Raw genomic sequence first — 8,254 nt, 5'->3', positions numbered from 1 at the left:
TTAATTCTCAGGTTTAGCCACAACAACAACAACAACAACAACAACAACAACAACAACAACAAAAACTCTTGAGAGGGTAGAGGGAAAATTTTACCATCCCCACACATTATATCTCAAATTCTCTTCAGCTTGGGTAACTAAGAATACATTGGGGTTAAGGCCAAAAGCTGTGACTAATACTGTATTCATAGTTCTTGCCATTCCACAGGGCCTCTGTCATGGATGAAGCACTAAGTGATAGTAAGAAATACAGCAATTTAAATGTGCTAGGTTAGTCATATCTTTCTGTCTGCTTCCATTAGAGGTAAGACCAATGTTTGTGATCACAATATTTAATATTTGACACCTGACAACCCAATCAACTGGCCAGTGCAGGATATAAGATGAAGAATGATTGATCCATTCCTGCATCAAATAGTTATTTTATAAATGTGTGTTGTATATCTAGCACTTTTCTACATTTACTGAAAAAAACCATAAGAATAGAAAGAGGGAAAATGCTTAAGGAATTATATTCTATTTCTGATAACTCTGAAAGAGTCAAGGAACTGTATTAGCTCACGCTTGTGCATATACATTTTACAAATAGATACTATAATCAGGGGCCATTCAGGGTGTGAAATCCTTCTCAAATAAAGTAGCAATATTAAGTGACTTCTATATCATTATTCTGTTCCTTACACTCTCTCTGTATCGTGTTTTTGTTTTCAGTTGTCACATTTTTTTACCGTGGTGACATCTAATGAGATTCAAATGTCACTTGAAAGTTCATGAAAGTCATATTTTAAAAGAACATTGCTGGGGTTCCTGGGTAGCTCGGTTGGTGGAGTGTCTGACTCTTCATCTCAGGGAAATAAGTTCAAGCCCCATGTCAGGCATAGAGCCCAGTAAATAAATAAACAAATAAATAAATAAACAATGCAAACTTCATATAAGCAATAAAATTTTTCTTTTAAAAAGAAAATACATATTATGTACCTCTTTTTATCCTCCTGGGTATCTAATACGTCATTCTGTTTATAGTAAGTTGACTCCCTCTTTAGTACAAAGAGTATAACATTATTCTATTTATTATTTAGTCTCTTCTATTCAGATACCCTCCCTATATCTGACATAAATGATCATGCATTTAATGATCATGTATTAAATAAATGAATTTAGGAATGAATAAATGAAAGTAAGGATGAATGAATAACTAAATGTGAGAAAAACATGTAACAGCCTTTGGAGTTCTGGCTGACATCTCAAAAGATAGCCCACTATTCTGTGTCCTCTAACCTCATCACTTAAAACAACCTAAATGTGTGTGGGGTGTGTGTGTGTGTGTGTGTGTGTGTGTGTGTATGTATATATGTGTGTGTGTATATATACACTCACTTATTTGTTTACATGTACATATATAAGTTTGGAGGTTGATATCTAAATAAAAAGACTATAAGGTTGGTGTGACTCTTATCTCAGATTTCTTAAATAAAAATTATTTAGAATTTGGGGCACCTGGGTGGCTCAGACAGTTGAGCGTCCGACTTCGGCTCAGGTCATGATCTCACGGTTTGTGGGTTCAGGCCCCGCATCTGGCTCTGTGTTGACAGCTCCGAGCCTGGAGCCTGGTTAAGATTCTGTGTCTCCCTTGCTCTCCCTGCCCCTTCCCCACACGCACTCTGTCTCTCTCTGCCTCTCAAAAATAAAGAAAACTAATAAAAAAATTATTGAGAATTTGCTCAATGTTAATTCTGAATAGGTTACATAAGTATACTTAAGATAATTTCTGAGTTCTTTAAACTCTTTGAGAAGGTATAATTTCAAGTTTGGTTTTGGAAACTGATAATAATCACAAGGTATACTCCTAGTTTGTGAAATGTTTATCCGTATGAAATTAAGCTACTATTAATGTACATTTTAATGCATGTATAAACTGAGACACAGGACCTCATGTTTGGTATTTTTGCTGTTTGCTTTCTATGATAAGGTGTCTTTGGTTTTTTAAATTGTTACTTTCAGTGTGGTTCATATCTATGCCTCATCTTAGTTTGCAATATAACTCAATAATGAAAAAGGTCCATAAAATCTTAAATGTGATTAGTGTATTAAAATAAATATTAATAATTCTCATATCTCATGATTTAAGAAACCATAATAAAGCATCTTTGCGGTATTGTTCATTTTTTGACTTTGCCAAGTTCAAAGTATAATGCTGATTCAGCATTAGCATATTTAGGTGCCTTAGGGCTTTTTCCATGAAGAATGAACACTTTTTGGCATTTTCTTTTCTTGTTTCTCCAAAATCACAGTACTGATTTTCAGGGTCATGGGGTGAGGCCCATCTGTTTAATCAGGCTTCTGCCTGATGATGCAGGTAGACTGGAAAGTTGAAACTTAACTATACATTCCTTTAAGTATTGTAATTAGCCTCTTATATCTACCTAGAAGCTAAGTAATGAGCACATTTTAAAATGCAGATAATAGCAGAATTTAAGTTTTGCTTGCTTAAGCTATTTCAAAATCCCCATAGGTTGAGTGTCTTCCTTCAGCCAAATTGGATCAGGATTTTTTTTTAAGACTACCCTAATATATCACTAAAGGATGTAAGCCAATTTATTGGCTTAGATGGCACAGTCATTGTTAAAAGTCAATCTAATATATATTAGATTATATATATATTTTTTACTTAATTGTTTTTATGTGTATATGTGTGTGTGTGTGTATACACACACACACATATACATATATATACACATATACATATGTATGTGTGTGTGTGTGTGTGTGTGTGTGCATGAGCCTTATACAATAATTTCTATGAGTTAATGTAAATTCCTAAGGAATTTTGGAGCAGAAAATTAGATCCATGACAAATTCCAAAATCTGGATGATTGAAATGGGTTGATTGAAAGGAGGTAACTATGGATTCCTCCAGACCTGTGTTGTCCAATACTTTAGTTGTTAGCTACATCTAGCTATTTAAATTCAAATTAGTTAAAATTAAACTAAATTACGAATTCAGTTCCTTAGTCACATCAGCCAGCATTTCAAGTGCTCAATAATCACATATGCTTAGTGGCTAAGATATTAGGCGGCCCAGATACAGAAAATATCTATTGCAGAAAGTTCTTTTGTAATGAGCTGTTCTGAAGTATGATCCTAAGGAAAATTTTTCCTTATTGCTTGGTTGTAATGGCTCACAAATCCAAAAAGTAGCTGCGATGTTAATCTGAAAATTCCTGCCAGGTGGCTTTAAGCTATCCTTAAAGAGAGTAGTATTTTTAAATCATCTTGGTCCATTTTCAAGAAGTCTCAATATTGGCAATCTTTCCCTATATATTTCCTACATTACATCATAATCTAATATTATTTGTTTTAATTGGTCCAGGATCTACAATAAGTATTGTATTAAGAGTACATTTAACTGTAATTCTGCTTTTAAATGATCTTCCCATGGAAGAGCTTAGAATCTATGACATGCATGAGATAAACCAACTTCTTTTGCATTTATTTCTTCAGGATCACTAATTCAGTTTATTTAATATATATTGCTTGCTTTCCATATATGTTGCAACTTATAATTATTTTATTTCATTTTTAATCATCTGTGTTATCATTAATACTGGAAACCTTCTTCTCTATCACTACAGTTACCATACATCACTAGAAATTTTCTTTTTTATCACCTGAGTTATGATATAAGACTGTAAACATTCTTTCCCTATTACCTGACTTACTGTTTATGACTAGAAATCTTCTTTCCCTAGCATCTGAGCACTAGAGAGGTTACATGACGTGAAACCTTTCTCTCAAACCTGACTTATCATTTACAAGTATAAACCGTTTTTCTTTTTACCATGTGAGTTATTATTTATGATGGAAATCTTCTGTAGCAGATGATTCGCCACTTATGATTGGAAACCCTTTTTCCCCCATCATGTGAGTTATTATTTTTGACTAGCAATCATCTTTCTCTATCACATGAATTATCAAAAATAACTGGAAAAGTCCTCGGGGCGCTTGGGTGGCTCTGTTGTTTGAGTGTCCAACTCTTGATTTTGGCTCAGCTCATGATGCCAGGGTTGTGGGAATGAGCCCCATGTTGAGCTCCACACTGAGCACGGAGCCTGCTTCAGATTCTCTCTCACCCTGTCTTGCTGCCCTTCTCCCCATCCCCTCAAAATAAATAAATAAAAACAAACACTAAAAATAAGGAAAACTCTTTTCTCTATAACATGTCATCATTTATGATTAGAATCTTTCACTATCACCTGGTTTGTTTATGACTGGGAACCTTTATATCCTGAGTTATCATTAATGTCTGAAAACCATTCTTTCTCTGGCACCTGATTTACCACTTATAACTGAAAACCTTCTTTATCCATCATGTGAGTTATCAGTAATGACTGAAAACCTTTCTCTATCATCTGTATTACCGTGTATGACTGGAAACATTATTTGTCACCTTACTTATCATTTATCATTGGAGACCTTTATTTCTCTATCTCCTGATTTAATATTTATGATTGGAAATCTTCTATTCTCCACCATCTGAGTTATCATGTATGACTGCGAGTTTTTCTGTCTCTATTATCTCATTATTGTTTATGATTGAGCATCTTCTTTCTGTTCCACCTGAGTTATAATCCATGACTGGGAAACATTCTTTCCTATCTTGTGTGTTATCATTCATGACTAGAAACTGGTCATTCTTAATCAGCAGAGTTATTATTTGTGATTGGAAATTATCTTTTTTGTCTATCATCTGACTTTTTTTATGAATGGAAACCTTCTCTTTCTATTAGCTGAGTTACAATTCGTGGCTGAAAACCTTTTGTTTTCTCTCACCTGAGTTCTCATTTATCACAGGAAACAGTCTCTATCTCTTGCATTATCAGTTATGACTTGAAACCATATTTTTATCACCTGTGTTGCATTTGTGACTGGAAACCATTTTTATATTGTTTGTGTTATTATTTATGAATGGAAAGCATTTTGTGCATCCCTTGGGTTATCATTTATGACTGGATATTAATGTATACCATATATTCTCTATTTTTCTGATGATGGATATTTACACACACACACACACACACACACACACACAGTGGAATATTTTTCAAGCATGAGATAGAAGAAAATACTGACGTTTGCAATAACCTTGAAGACATTATGCTATATCATTGATTTTTATCTCATTTTTAAATTTCTTTTTAGAGAGAGAGAGAGAATGAGTGGGGGAGAGAGGCAGAGAATCTCATTATCTCATATGAGGGAGAAAGAGAGAATCTCAAGCCAGCTCCATACTTGGTGCAGAGCCCCACATGAAGCTCAATCCCACAACCCTGGGATCATGACCTGAGCCAAAATCAAGAGTCAGATGCTCAACCGATTGAGCCACGCAGGCTCAATTTTTAAACATTTTTCAAACAACTTCATGAGGGGCAGCTGGGTGGCTCTGTTTTTGGGTGTCTCTTGATTTCAGCTCAGGTCATGTTCTTGGAGTTTGTGGGTTTGGGCCCTGTGTCGGGCTCTGTGCTGACACTGCAGAGCCTGCTTGGGGTTCCCTCTCTCTCTGCCCCTCCTCTTGGTCTCTCTGTCTCTAAAAATAAATTTAAAAAATAAAAAATAAAAACTTAAAAAAAAACTACATGAAGTTAATCATAATGCCCATTACTTTTATATCAGTCATGCTTGCTTAGTTTCTCTGGTTATTTTCTATCTCACTTTTAACACTCCAAATTATTTTTCTCTCTAATGTATTTTCCAACTTTGGACAGTATTCTCACCTTTTTTCTGTTGTGAGTATCCTCTACTTAAATATTTTGTCTCTTCCTTAATAGCTCTTAATTTTATTTATTATTAAGGGAATATTAAAAGTATTTCAAATTAGAAAATAGTGTATAATAAGTCCTTATGTATCCTCACCAAACTTTGGCAATTACCAACTCATGGTTAAAATTTAATCTGTATTCCTACCTACTTTTACCAACTTCCAAGATTCTTTGGAAGTAATTCAAAGACAAGGCACTAAGTATGACTTTATTTATATAACATTTTCAAAGGACAAAACTATAGAGATGGAAAACAGATTATTAGTTGCCATGTGACAGGAATAGAATAAAAGAGCTCTTCTGGGGTCATAGAACAGTTTTGAATAGTTGATTTTGTGGTGGCTGAACAAATTGTTACATGGAATAAAATTGCTTAGAACTATACACAGTCACACAGACAAATGCAGGTTAAAAACAGTCAAAACTGAATAAGGTCTGTAGTCTAGTTACCAATGTTGTACCAACATTATTTTTCTTGGTTTCAATTTTGTCCTGCAGTTACAAAAATGTCACCATTAGAGGAAGCTGGACATGCTGCATTATTTCTGACATTTCCTATGATTTTATAATTATTTCAAGATAAAAATACTTTAAAATTAATTTTAATATAATTAAATTACTAAAACACTTAGGAATATATTGAACAAAATAAGTGAAAGACCTGTATATGCTAAACTATCAAATATTTCTGAGGACAAAAAGGGATTTCAATAATTGGAGAGATATATACCATGCTTATAGATTTGAAGGGTCAATATTATGAAAATGTCAATTCTCCCAAAATTAATCTATAGACAAAGTAATCACAGTCATAGTTCCATCAGAATTTCTTATAAAAATTGACATGCTGAATCTAAAATTTATGTGGAAGTACAAAGACCTAAAATAAACCCAATCTTAAAAAAAATCTCACTTCAAAACTGTTATAAAACTATAATAATAGTAATACTATAGCCATATTGACATGATGATAGAAAAAAATATCAAAGGAACAGATTAGATAGTCCAGAAATGTACCCACACATATTTGGTCAATTATTTTAGACAAGGTTGCCAAAGCTATTCAATAAAAAAGACGTATTAGGCTTTTCAACAAATATTTAGAATATTATATATCCATTTGTGTAACAAAGAATATTAATCCCTACCTCACACCATGTACTAAACCTAATTTGTGATAGATCATACAACTAAACATACAAAGCAAAAATTATAAATCTCATAAAACACAGGGACAATATCTTCATGACTTGGAGACAGGCAAATATTTCTTAGACAAGAGGCAAAAGCATCCTAAACAAATTTAAGGGGGCAAATATCAAATCAGACATCATTAAATTTAAAAAGTGCTACTTACCACATAACACTTAAAAAATTAGTAGATAGGGGTGCCTGGGTGGCCCAGTTGCTTAAGCATCTGACTTCGGCTCAGGTCATGATCTCACAGTCTGTGAGTTCAAGTCCCATGTCGGGCTCTGTGCTGACAGCTTAGAGCCTGGAGTCTGCTTTGGATTCTGTGTCTCCCCCTCTCTGCCCCTGCCCTGCTCACACTCTGTCTCTGTCTCTCAGAAAGTGAATAACTGTTAAAAAAATATTTTTTAAAAATTATTACATAGGGGCGCCTGGGTGGCGCAGTCGGTTAAGTGTCCGACTTCAGCCAGGTCACGATCTCGCAGTCCGTGAGTTCGAGCCCCGCGTCGGGCTCTGGGCTGATGGCTCAGAGCCTGGAGCCTGTTTCTGATTTTGCGTCTCCCTCTCTCTCTGCCCCTCCCCCGTTCATGCTCTGTCTCTCTCTGTCCCAAAAATAAATAAACGTTGAAAAAAAAAATTTTTTTTAATTATTACATAAATCACAACTAAAATAAATTATTTATAAAATTTATGTTTTACAAAAAAAATCAAATACATGAAAATCCCATGTGACAATAAAATGACAAGTAAGCCAATAAATTAAAAAGGTCAAGTGCCTACTTTGGCAATACATATAATAAAATTGGAACAATATAGAGAAGATTAGCATGGCCCCTGTGTAAGGATGATATGCAAATTTGTGAAGCATTCCATATTGGAAAAAGATGAGCAAAACTCTTGAACATACACTTCACAAAGGGAGATATAAAAAAAAAGAGAGAGAGAGAGAGGGAGAAAACCAGCTAAGAAAATGAGCATTTGTTATTAAAGAAATTCAGGTTAAAACCATGATAAAATTCCGCTATAGAACTAGAAGTTTGGCTGAAATTTAAAAGTATGGGACACCAAATGCTGCCAAGTAGGAAGAGTAATTGTAACTCTTACATGGTGGGTTTGTAAAATGATACAGTGCAATGGAAAGTGCTTTGGCAATGTATTAAGAGAAACATACAGTTGTTCTATGACATAAGTACCTATATGACATAACATAAATACACCTAGGTATTTATCCAAAAGAAATGAAAATA

At 34.1% G+C, this 8,254-nt stretch overlaps 1 non-coding gene across 1 annotated transcript; it reads left to right on the top strand.

Moving 5' to 3' along the window:
• Nucleotides 1-7,783: 7,783 nt before the first annotated feature.
• On the top strand, nt 7,784-7,886 carry LOC122492445. The gene has a single exon (XR_006299632.1). It is a non-coding gene; the product is annotated as a U6 spliceosomal RNA (small nuclear RNA).
• The last annotated feature ends 368 nt before the right edge of the window (nt 7,887-8,254 follow it).

The sequence above is a fragment of the Prionailurus bengalensis genome, chromosome C2 (assembly GCF_016509475.1).
Source record: "Prionailurus bengalensis isolate Pbe53 chromosome C2, Fcat_Pben_1.1_paternal_pri, whole genome shotgun sequence".
NCBI lineage: Eukaryota > Metazoa > Chordata > Mammalia > Carnivora > Felidae > Prionailurus > Prionailurus bengalensis.
Note: the sequence above shows the minus strand (reverse complement) of the source record. Positions and strands in the feature narration are given on the sequence as shown.